Source organism: Pteropus medius, unplaced genomic scaffold (assembly GCF_902729225.1).
Source record: "Pteropus medius unplaced genomic scaffold, Ma_sr-lr_union100, whole genome shotgun sequence".
Lineage (NCBI taxonomy): Eukaryota > Metazoa > Chordata > Mammalia > Chiroptera > Pteropodidae > Pteropus > Pteropus medius.
In genome coordinates this window covers 3,514,505-3,527,356 of record NW_024352947.1, presented here as the reverse complement: position 1 = coordinate 3,527,356, position 12,852 = coordinate 3,514,505, and the positions used below count along the sequence as shown (strand labels likewise).

Genomic DNA, 12,852 nt, shown 5'->3' with positions numbered 1-12,852 from the left:
CCGGTCCCAACGAGATGGGGCCAGAAGTCCAGCTACTGCCCAGAAAGTGGCCCGGATCCTTGGCCTGAGTCATCCCATGACTGGGGAATGTGGACAGATTATTTTCTCAAGAAACGAGTGATAAACTGAGGGGTGTAGGGACTGAGAACGAGTTCTAAAAAAGAAATGTTTACATAGGGCCAGACGTCAGCATGTGAAGGGCAGTCGTCGGTTGAACACTCTTTGCAGAAAACAGGTACATGCACTGCCAAGTTCACGGCCGCTAATATGCTGTCAAGGACTTGTTTTGCCAATGGTACCAGATTCCAGGACAAAGTCTGAGCGGGGTCCCACTAACTCTACTCTCTGTATGTTTATCAAACATGGCTCTACCATTAATTTCTCCGTCTCTACTGTGGACCCACTATGTGCACAGAACTAAACCGGGCACTTTGGAAATTAAAAAAAGAAAGAAAGAAAGAAAACCTACCCTACTTCGGCCAAAGATATAATGTAAATGAGACAAATAAACTCATGCTCATGTGATCCGCACATTTTACCTCCTGAGTCTCAGAAAAAGGTAGCTGTGGGAAAGAAAGAAAATCCACAATCCTGTTGAAAGTCAGCGCAGTTAAGAGTATGGGCTTGGCTTCAAGGGGCCCTGGATTTGAACTCCGACTTTCACTTACTCGTTACATATCCTTGCAAGTTACCTACACTTACTGACCCTGTTTCCCCAGTTGCAGAAAGCAGGGGAAATTCTTACCTCGTGAGTTTGTTGTGAGAATTCAATAAAAAACATGCATGACGAGCACTGACAGCACGTCTGGCACATCGCCGATACCCAACACGTGTCAGTCGGCACTACCGCTATCTTTCATAGGTTCTGACTCACCTTTGTCATAACTTGGCACACGGGCACAGGTGTGGTGGCTTGCTGCCAGCAATACGATGACCAGGAGCACCAAGAGGGTATGGCGGCTAACTTCTAAGGCCCAGCCCTCTTGGCAAAGCACAGCATCTAAGTGACACTGGAGCCTGAGGGACAGAGCAGGCACAATGACCTGGCTATCAAAGGCAGGAACAGCCTAAACATTCGGCCATCAGCTGGGACCCATCCGATGGGGAGCCTGGCTCCTGGGACTTACTAGTTGCTGTACCAGATGCCTCGTCAGAGGGCAGACAACGTGGCCAGGGCGGGGTCGACCACCACCTGCTCCGCGGACTTTTCCAGCATTAAGAGACAAAGTGGTGAGTCCACGGAGAAGTGGTACTCATGGAAGCCGGCCGGTTTCCCCTGGGGGCCCTGGTGTCACTCGGAACCCAGCCCCCCATTGTCTTTACTGAGTCCTGTTAGAGGATGACTCTGCCTCAGGTGTGGCTTCGTGGGGAGACCGAAGCTGGGCTGGGCCTCAGGAGAACGGTCCAGGGCCCAGGGCGCAAGCTGGCTGACAGGAACGTGGTACAGGAGCTTGTCCTTGGCCATCATCTTTGTGACACAGCAAAACATTGTTTACTGGGCGAACAAGAGGTGGTTTCACCCCGCTGTTAGATCAGTCACCCAATTAAAATCATTTTTAAGATAGTGTTCTGTTCATATGCCAAAGAGCTAAGTATGGAACTGTGTGACTCTACGAGTGTTCAAAAATATTCCACAATCACTAAAATGAAATGTGAATTATAAAATGAAGCCAGACCAGAATACCTCACTTTCAGGTTATCGTATCTAGCAAGTAGACAATATTAAAATCTAAATGTTTTTAAATCACAGTCAGAACCAGAGAAAAATGTTTTAATTTGTTAATCTCTTTAAAAAAAAAAAAAAGCACACATATAAATAACCACTTTTTGCGAATGTGATCAAACTGGTTATAAGAACAACTAAAGCCAAACTAGTTTTATTTAGCTTCCAGTGAGAAGATATAAATACTACCCGGGAACGAGAGACACAAAATGTAAAGGATTCAGAAATGAGCAGGTGCCCAGCCTGAGGGGGCGGTGACGGTGACACCAAAGCTGAGACCATCGCCAGGGCCCTTAGCGGACCCTCTGGTCAAATGAGGGTGTGAACAAATTTCCCTCCTACGGGATTGTTGAAAGATCATATGAAAATGCGTCCTATAATAACTTAAAGTACAAAGCAGACATAAAGGAAGACTGCGTCCTGCTCAGCGTGCGGGGCAGCGAGCCGCCGGTCCGGCGGTGACTTCGCGTCCCTGTCCCTCACCTCGGACGCACCTAGTCGTGTTCCGACTCTGGATTATAACGTTTTGAGAAACATTTGCTTACGTGCAAAGGCCGTTCTCTGGGCCGCGGCCACAGCTCTCGTGTGAGGCGCTTTCTATTTGTGGCTTTATCTCTTTGCCTGACGGGTCCCTAATCTCGACACGGGCTTCTGCAGCCCTGATTCGCTAGGCCGGGCGGTTCCGTCATTTCTGCGACTTACCCACAGGACAAGAACTGGCCACCTGATGGCGGGTGGCCTTCCCCGATGACAGTCCCCAGAGGGTTAGAGACCCAGACGCCACTAGCTTGCATTCCTATTCTGCAGAGACAAATCACCTCTCTGTCACGGGATTTCTAAGGCCACATTACAGAGCCTCCGTGGCTGCTCTTGCACAGGCTGGTGGCGTGGCACAATAAATGGACAGGAAAGGGGGCAGAGAGAGGGGCCGGAGCTGAAAGGTTGGGGTAGAACGAAGCCTGCCCCTTCTGTACCCCCTGCTGGGCACCGCCCCCTCCCCCGCCCTCCCTGTTGCTAAGTGAAACCTGTGAAGAGGGAGGTGACAGTGACATGCTGTGAGGCGGCAGGGACTCACCTGCCCCATCCCTCTCGTCCTGGCATTCAGGAAGTCCTGGGCCTCACGGAGGCACCCCCCTGTGGCTGCCCCAGACTCGCCACCTGAGGGTGAGCCTAAGAGCTCAACCCTGTCTTGAAAAAAAGGCCAAAATCATAGAAAAGACACTGCATAGTTGCTAACAAAATGGGCGGGGTCAGAATTCAAGTGTATTCAGAGTAATTCATAATATTTGCACCATATTCTTCCATTTTCCTAAGTCTTTAGTCCTTTTCTTTTATGGCAAACCAGTCACGGAATAACAGCATGTGGCCTTATACATCCCTAGAGGAACGACCTAAAGTGAACTCAGAAAATGGACTGCGGAATGCCGCACAAGGGCTGGGTGCTGCTTACAAACCTGCATCTCTAACGCCAAGAGCTGCGGCATTACCTATGCCTTAAATCCACCCCAAATCCACATAGCTTTTACATTGCGCCTCAATAATAAGTATTAAATTGCCATGAGGATTCTAAAGCATTAAAAACTGTCCGAAGCTAATTTCAGTGTTTTCCTCCTCTATATACTCAAAGCATAGTTATTAACGTGCTTAAAATTCATCTCCTAACCTGCTCGGAAAATTGAGAAATTGAGAACATGCACACAGTATGGAAAGGGAGAATTAACTTGGACTGTAAAATAGCTTCAAAGGGAAGACGACCTTCCGAAGGGTGAGAGGACATGTCACTTACAACAGCAAACAATTATGGTCACCCAGATGGTGGAACAGGGGACCCTGGCCTCTGTTCCCCAACAAAGATCGACAATTAGACACATCTCCACAAATGAAAACAGCTCCGCAATCCACTTAAGAAAATTGAGCAATATCAGGAACAAAACCCTGAGGACAACGACACAAGCGAAGGACGACAGATTCCTTTTGCTGGCGTCACCCCATGTCCCAGGCCAGCACCGCTCGGGGCAGGAGGGAACTCCGCTCGCAGGGAAAGGGGCCGTGGGCGAGCGGCCCGCTTCCCAGCCTTCGGGGCCCTGCACGAAGGTCCCGTTTTGATTTCCCCTCCACCCGGACCAGTAAAACAGAGGTACAGAGATGCAGGAGCAGCAGCATGGTGGGAGGGACCCCGGTTCCCAGGGACCTGCTCTGCAGGTGACCCCGCAGCTTTTGCCACTGAACAAAGGAAAGGTCAGCACAGCCACAGTGGATCGGCCCACAGGTATTCACACTCGCTGATGGCAGCTGCCTAAGCCCCATGGTGCTCCCGCCCCCAGCTCCCACCAAGTGCGAGATGCCAGCCTAGAACCTGAGGCTGCCCCCACCGCTGTGAGTACACTTGGGGCTGCCCGTCCAGCTATGCGCCTGCACATTGTTTGCCGGATGCCTGACACCAGTCTCCACTGCCATGTGCACAATCATGGCAAGGTCTTACAGCCACAGAAGTGCATTGCAGATATTTAGGCCCGCAGAGCTGCTTGTGGGTCAGGATTTAGCCCTACGTCCTGTCACTGGCCACCACTAGTCCCTTCCCAGCTGCTCACCGACACACCCTTGGCCTAACCTTCATTACCAGCTTCCACTGCCATGTGCATGCCGCGGAGAGACCATGCAGCCACAGGAGGACGCACCAACAGCGAGGGCCCCGCAGCTCCTTCTGGCCCCAGATCTGGCCCCATCGCTGTCACTGGCCTGTGACACTGGGCTCACCAGCAGCTAGCCCCTCCAGTTGTGCACTCGCATGCCTCCAGCCTGACACCAGCCTCCACCGCTATGTACCCATGGTGAGAACCAGCAGACGCGGTGGTTCATGGCGACATCCAGGGCCCCAGAGGCTTGCCCTGGCCCCCACCGCTATGTGTTTCTGCAGCGAGCCCATGATTAAGTGACTTAGCTCATGTTATATATCAGCGTCCCTGTGTTCATCCACTCGGTCGTTTATTAACCATCCTACAAATGTCCACCGGACGCCTTCATGCACAGCCAGGCAGGACAACGTGCTCCTTGCTCCCCAGAGCTGGACTAACCAGCAGTCTGTGTTGTGTCTTATTTTCTAGCTCTAGTATTTATAACACAGAAGACATGAAATGAAGATTTGAACTAAAGAAAAGATTAAGAATTAAGTAGGTTCAGCAATTGTAAGTTAAATTAGCATCTCCATGATGAGTCCTATTAATAGCATTAAAAGTAGGATAAAACATACACAGGGTGTCACTTGAGACATTCTTGTATAATTTCAGATCTATTCTTCAGTTACATTGCAATTAAAAACAACAACAAGCAAGGATTCTCAAAGCCTGACAAAAATCACTAGATTCTAAAAATGTTTACAAATATTTAGCACCTCAGTGGCGACAACTCTCTTTTATGCTTCTTACTTCAGAATATTACTAGTATCTGGTCAGAAGGCACAGATGAAAAATTACACATAAGAGCTCATGTATATTGAAATGGTGAAGAGGTAGACGGAGAAAAGAAAAAAATTAAAATAATTTCTTCAATTAAAAAAAAATGGTGAGAAATGACGTTTTCTATAGAAGTTTAAGTTGACATTCCTAAAAGAAAGGAATGTCGTCTCAGAGCTGCAAAGGAGAGAGGAATATTTATAAACTTTTGAGATTTAAAAGTAGTACCTGCATTCTGAAGCAAGCCCCTTAAACATTCTCCTGAGCACCCACTTACTACGCTAGGCTTTCAATGACTAGTCTTCCAATTCTATACAATTTCTATTCTTTTTTTGCAACGTATTTATTTATTTACTTTATTAAATTTATGGGGCTATTACTCAGCCATAAGAAAAGATGAAATATTGCCATTTGCAACACAGATCTTGAGAATATCATGGGAAGCGAAATGTCAGACAGAAAAAGTTGACAACCATATGATTTCGCTCACGTGTGAAATATAAAACCGAAAGCAATAAACGAACAAGACAAACACACAGACAACAGCTCAGTGGTGACCAGAGAGGGAGGGGCAGATGAAGGTAAAGAGAATCAAACATACAATTTCCACTCTTTAAATAAGCGAATAAAGAGGAAGTCAGAATAATACGGCAGAAAGGGCAGGATTTTGAAGCGGGGTCCCTAATAGCAGCTATGGGGTGGGCGGTGCCGTGGGGCACTTGGGAAGCCAACCCACTTGCCTGGACCTCCCTGTCTGAGAACGTGAGGGAACTGTACCGATGACCTCGAAGGAGGTCACTTTGACCGCCGCGGGCACCGGCCCAGCTGCACCCAGAAGCCGGGTACTGGAGCGCAGGGCATCGGACGCCATGAAGTCGCGTTCGGCTGTTTCCCTATGCCCATGTGCCACGGGCCCACAGAACCAAATTACGCAAACTTAAGGTTCGGCCCAGAAGCCAGAGAAGAGACAAGCGAGGGTCGTGTTTACTTCCCACCCGTTGGACGACTACAGAAGCCAGCGAACGGTGACACGCACCGCCACCTTCAGCGTCGCTTCGAAAACGTGGAAACTTACTCGCGTGACGGCAGGTGGCTCTCCTCGGATGACGGACGCCCACAGGGATTCAGGGGCCAGGGTGCCACTGGTTACCTGGAGGGAGCCGCCGGACCACCTCGGGCTCCGTGATTCCCTGCCGGGAAATGCCTGTCCTCTGGGCTCAGCGCGGGCGCTTGGCGGGCGCGTGGCGGGCGCGTGGCGGGCGCGTGGGGCTTCATCCTGGGAGACAATGGCAAGGCAGTTACTCAAAACGTCCTCTCTGTCCTCCTCGCCCCCACCCCTCTCATTCTCCCTCCCCCATCGCTTGGTCTCCCTCCCCAATTCCCCTCAGCCACACCGTGTCTGAGAAGACGGTGGGGACAGCGGTGTCCCCTCCCAGTCACCCACTGGGACCCAGGGACCAGAAGGAGGGGAGCTCTGCGGATATCTGACTGCTCAGCCTCTCTGCCCGCGGCCCAACCAGGCCGCGAAGGGCTCACGTCACCCAGGGGTGGCCAGCGAGCCCCAGAACTGCGGGACACCCGGAGCGGAAGGTCCCGAAAGTGCCCCGACGGCGAGAGGGGACGCGCCTGCGCAGAGCGACCGCGACCCAGAGACAACGAGGAACCCCGCCGCCTCACAAGCCAATGGGGGTCAGGCCAAGCGTGACAGGTGCCCGAGACACCCACTTCCCCTCTCTCCGGAAGAACCCCACCTGGGAATGGAGACAGGAAGACACGAACCGACGCGCCCCCGCCTGCACCCTGGCCTCCCAGACACCTTTGGAGAAACAGCGGACACGGCAAGAACCGCACAGTGGCCGCCTGGTGGCCTGGGGGAGCTGGACGGGCCCGGCCGCGTGCCTGGGCCTGCGGGGGGACCCGCAGTCCCTCCGCATCCTGGGCGGCAGGGCACGGCCACCCCCCGGGCGAACTGGCTCCCGAGTCCGTGATGCCGGCGGAGCGCCCCTCAGCTGGCTGAGTCTTCTGGGCACCGGGTCGGCCAGCCTTGCTTAGTTCTAGGATGTAAACTAATTTTTAAAAACCTGCTTTGGGAACTTACAGTTCTTTTTTTAAAAGATTATTTTTTTAGAGCAGTTTTAGGTTCACAACAAAATTGAGGGAAAGCAGAGAGTTCCCATCCACCCCTGTACCTCCCACGGTCTCCCCGTCCTCAATATCCCGCACCAGAAGGGACAGTTGTCACAACGATGAACCTCCCCCGAGATATGGTCATCGCCCAGAGTCCACAGTTTCCAGAGGGTTCGCTCTTGGAGTTGTATTCACGGCGCTTTGGGAGGCTGTGTACTTAGCGGGTTCTGCGGTCCCGTCTTCCCCAGAATGTCAGCCACTCTCAGGTTTGGGGGGGAAATGAGGACACTGATCCATCAAAAGGGCCACAGTCCAGAAGCGGACAGAGGCCACCCTCCGGAGGCGCTGCCTCGGCGGCAGAGTGACAAGGAGCGGATCCCTCTTCGCCGGCTTTTCCAAAGCTCATGAGCACAGTCGTGTCAGCAGGAAGGGGTGACAAAGAACGCAGAGCAGGGCGACGCCCATGAGATAGGCCGGGTGCCCTGATGCTGACAGCTCTCGCCAGACACTGGTCAGGGGGTCACCTAACTGGCGTGACTGATTTGGCCAGGCCAGAAGAGAGTCACGAGGACAGAGGACATCAGGGGTCACAGATACTTTCTCGCTGTCTGGACTTCTGGCCACTTTCTACCCCAGACCTCCGCCCGCCGCAGCGAGCACGGCCCCTCGCTGGGCCCAGCGCACACGCTGGTCAGAGCGCCTTGGGGACGCGGAGACCCCGAGACCCCGCCGCCGGAGGCTCGGCCCCGGGACGCCTGTGTCTCCTGCCGCCTCCGCGACAGAGCACGCGGGCCACACCCGGGCGCCAGGCCGGCGCCCTCAGGCCCCTGGCCGCGGCCTCCCGCCCGCGCCGCCGCCCCTGGCCCGCGAGCTGCTCCCCACGCGAGCTGCTCCCCACGCGAGCTGCTCCCCGCCAACCCCCACGGCCCCGGCCAGCCGCCCACCGTCCCCGAAAATCCCCCTTCTCCACAGAGATTCCAGACGGCGCAGAAGGCAGGGGCCTCACTGCGACCACGGCGACACTGACAGAGCTGCCCCGCAAACAAAACAGTACGCGGGGTGGCCGGAGGCCTGGCTGAAACCCTGCAACCAGGTCGCCTCCCGCACCAGGTCATCTCGAAACGGTAGGCGAGGCGGTGACGGAAACCGCGGAGTCCCACGACCGCGTGCGGCGGTGAGAATGGGGGGGCTATCTCGGCCGCAGAGACCCCCGCCCACCTGAGGAGCGAGGGGTCCCGCCGCACACCGGGCTCCCCGGCCCAGGGCCCAGAGCCGGGGAGAGGAGTCCCCGCCACCTCAGGCTGTGAGAACCCGCGACGCTCCCTGGGTGAGACGCAGGGCGCGGGGGCGTTGACCTTCCTCTTAAAGGGCCGCGCACTGGCCGCCCCACCCGCTGGCTCTGAGCTCCAGCGCCAGCGCCAAGGTGCCATCAAGTGGGTAACACAGGTGGCTCTGCCCAGGGGATTCCCTGAGACCCCGCCTCTCCCAGGTGGTGGGCCCACCCAAGCCACTTCCAGTGACTTGTTCCATACAAATGGGCTGTGTTGGCTCCTGCTGAGAACTTTCATAATAAAATCTCTCAAAGGCTCTCAAATCCCAAAGCAGCAGCATCTGGCTTCTGCGTGCCCTGTACCTCTTGCTGAGCAGCACCAAGCCCTGCACTAGCGGCAGCCAGCCTCGGTTTCGGACTCGACTCCTTGAGACACCTATAAGCCCAGCACAGGTAGCAGCCATACATGGATTGCTTGGTGACCTTTACCAGGTGGCCCTGGACGTGCATAGGCTGCAGCTGAACTTGGCCTGCAGCTGGACCCCTTCCAGGTCCAAGGGGCCCAGAGCACACCTACTACATAAGACCACTCTACTAAGATGGGAGACTTAGGAGCCCTACCTAATACATAGAAACAGACACAGGGAGGCAGCCAAAATAGGGGGACAGGAAGCATGTCCCACATGAAATAACAGAACAAAGCTCCAAAAAAATAATTCACCAAAATGGAGACAAGCTATATACCAGATGCAGGGTTCGAAACACTGATTATAAGGATGCTCAAGGAACTTAGGGGAAGAGTAGATGAAATCAGCGAGAATTTTAACAAAGAGCTAAAAAAACAAAAACAAAGATGGAAATTATAAAAAGGACTCAGTCAGAAATGAAGACTACAATATCTGAGACGAAGAGCCTATCAGAGAGATCGACGGAGTGGAGGAAGCGAAGGATCAAATCGCCGATACAGGGGAGGGCACCAGAAAGAGAAGAAGAGCAAGAAATAAGGATGGAAAACTTCCCTCACCTGGTGATGGAAGTAAACATACAACGCCAGGAAGCTCAGAGAGTTTCAAACAAGATGAACCCAAAGAGGCCCACACCGAGACACAGCATAATTAACATGCCAAAGGTTAAAGACAAAGGGAGAAACTTAAAAGCAGCAAGAGAAAAGCAGTTAGTTACCTACCAGGGACCACCCATAAGACTGGCAGCTGATTTCTCAAAAGACGCTTTGCAGGACAGAAGGGCTTGGCACAAAGTGATGAAAATGCAAGATCTACAACCAAGAATATTTTATCCAGCAAAGCTGTCATTTAGAGTCAAAGGACAGATAAAGAGCTTCCCAGACAAGAAAAAGCTAAAGGAGTTCATTACCACAAAGCCAGCATACAGGAAATGTTGGAAGAACTTTTTTAATAAGAAGAAAAAATATGTAGCAAAAATATGAATAAATAAGGGCAATAACTACTTATCTATTAACACGTACTTCAGACGGAAAAGAATTAAGTGCTCCAATCAATACAGAGAGTGGCTGAATGGATAAGAAAACAAGATCCTTACATATGCTGCCTACAGGAGATTCACTTCAGATTAAAAGACACTCGCAGATGAAAATTAAAGGGATGGAAAGAGATATTGCAGAATAGACCGAGAGGGTAGGGTGCTGAGTGGAGTAAGTCAGATAGAGGAAGACAAATGCCGTATGATTGCACGTATGTGTGGGGTCTAAAGAACAAAATAAACAAACAAACTCATAGAGACAGAAAACATTTTGAGGGTTATCAGGTGGGAGGGGGTTGAGGGGGTCGGTGAAAGAGGGGGAGGGAATCATGAAGTGCAAATTGGTAGTTACTAATAGTCATAGAGAAAGTGTAACATAAGGAATATAGCCAATAATATTGTAATAACTATGCACCGTGTCAGAGGGACACTAGATTTATTGGGGTGATCGCTTTGTGAGTTATATATAGATGTCTAATCACTATGTCGTATACCTGGAACTAATACAGTATTGCCAAATATAACTGTAAAAAATCATTATTAAAAAAATAACCCCCTCATCCAGCTCCTCTCGAACGACCGTTTTGCCTCTGCAGTGATGAGGACCCTGACTACATGCGCCCTCTCAAACGCAGACCGAATTAACCGCCTCGGAAGATGTCTGAGCCCCGTCGTGGTGGGCTCTGCCACTCCCGCCCCGGCTCCCTCTACTCCGTCCCTGTCCTATTCTTGTCACGGCACTTAGATTATTGGAAGTATCTCGTTTGTGTGTTAGTTCGCTTTTGTTTCGCCCCCCGCCCCAGAATGAAAGCTCCGTAAAGGCCTGTATCTCATTCATGCTGTGACCGAGTGCCAGGACACTCTGGCCCATAGTAGGCGCTCGATAAATACTTACCGAATTGAACGAATGAAGGAACTTTCTGCGGAGCGCATCGGGATGTCACGGAAGCCCGGGACCAGAGTGGCAAGGCAGGGGTGGGAGGGGAATCCGAGGGCTCAGGGGAAGGCCGAGGGGCTGTCGTCCAGTGAGGGCGGGCGGCTGGCGGTTTCTGTGTGAAGGTGCAGTTAGAACCTACACACTTCATTTCCCATGTGAGCATTTCAGCCTGAAAGCCAGAGTCAGACCACAAGGCTCCCTGGTTTTCCATAAAATGTCACGGAATCACATTGGTAAACAGAGCAGGATGAGGAAAATCTAAAATTTACACATTTGGTTAACTTAATCTTCCTAAGACCCTGCAGCCTTTTGGTGGCAGAGCCAATCCTCTAAGGATCTGTGCCTCTTCTACTGTCATTCCGTGTCCCAAGAGTGACACGGAATACCCCTCAAACTGTGACATACCCCTCACCCTGTGACATAACTGGCATTGCCCTGTAAGAAGTCACGGGGGAAGCAGTAGAGACACAAAACGGCTGGGGAAATCTGTTTCCTAGCCTGGCCTGACGCCTGCTCAGCCTGCTTCCTAGAGGTCTTCCAGCGGGAAGGCAGCCATTTGCTCACTGGCCATGGATTCGGTGAAGCTATGGAAGATCATTCCCTTGTTTTCTTCTGCACAGGGATTCTCGTTGCCATTGTCCACTGGGACACCAACGCATGAGCCTCTGCCCAAGACAGATTGTTTTCAGAGAGCTCCGCCCGCCCAGAGGGTGCGCCTGCCCCACACCTGGTTAGCTCACCGAAGGCCAGTGCTCTGCCTCGCTTCTCAGCAGGAGGCCTCTTTACTTTTTTTCTTTTTTTTTTTCCTTCTCTCTTTTAGTTCTGTAAGGTCTCTGGGCCTAAATTTTCTTGCTTTTATTTTTTAAAACAGCTTGGACGTGGTTCCATAGTGTAGCGGTGAGCACATCTGCTTTACACGCAGAAGGTCCTGGGTTCACACTCCAGTGGAGCCACAGTCCCATGGTCTACAGCTGTGCCACTCTGAGCAAACCCAGTGTCTGATCTTGGAAGCTAAGCAGGGTCAGGCCTGGCTAGTACTTGGATGGGAGACCACCTAGGAAGACCAGGTGCTGTAGGCATAAATAATATTTTTTTAAAAAAACAGCTTTATTGAGATAGAATTCATATCCCTTACAATTCACCCATTGAAAGTGCATAATTCGATGATTTTTAGTGTATCCATAGAGTTGTACAACCACCACCACAGTCAGTATCAGAATGCTGTCACCACCTAAAACACAAATGCTGCACCTTTCAGCTGTCTCTCTCCCATCTCTCCTCCTCCGCCCACCCCCGCCCCAAGCGACCACTAATCCGCTTTCCATCCCCACAGATTTTCATATTCTAGACTTCCATAGGAATAAAATTGTATAATATCTGGATTTTGTGACTGGCTTCTTAGCATAAGTTTTTCAAGGAGCATCATGCTGTAGTGCGCATCAGGACTTCACTCCTTGCTGGGTCATATGGTAACTGTGTGTTTAATCATTTGAAAAACTATCAGACTGTTTTCCAAAAAACTGGAGAACTTCTTTTCTATGATATATTTTTTTTTTCATAAACATTATTGTGACGACTGGCTATTCATTTGTGAAAAAATTAAGCTCCAAGCTGAAATAATAATATAAATAAATAAATGAATAAATAAATAAACGAACAAACAAATAAATGTTCCCACACTGAAAACTCTACAAAGGCTCTAAAATTAAACTATTGAAGAAAATTGTGGATGAACATATTTATCACCTCCAAGTAGGAAAACCTTTGTAATCTCGGTGCAAAAAGTAGAAAGAGGGGGAAAAAAATATAATTTGACAATAAAAATCAAACAGTTCTGAATGGC

At 51.1% G+C, this 12,852-nt stretch overlaps 1 pseudogene; it reads left to right on the top strand.

Annotated features, from left to right (window-relative positions):
* Positions 1-11,972: 11,972 nt before the first annotated feature.
* Positions 11,973-12,088, top strand: LOC120592651 (uncharacterized; annotated as a pseudogene).
* Positions 12,089-12,852: the final 764 nt, after the last annotated feature.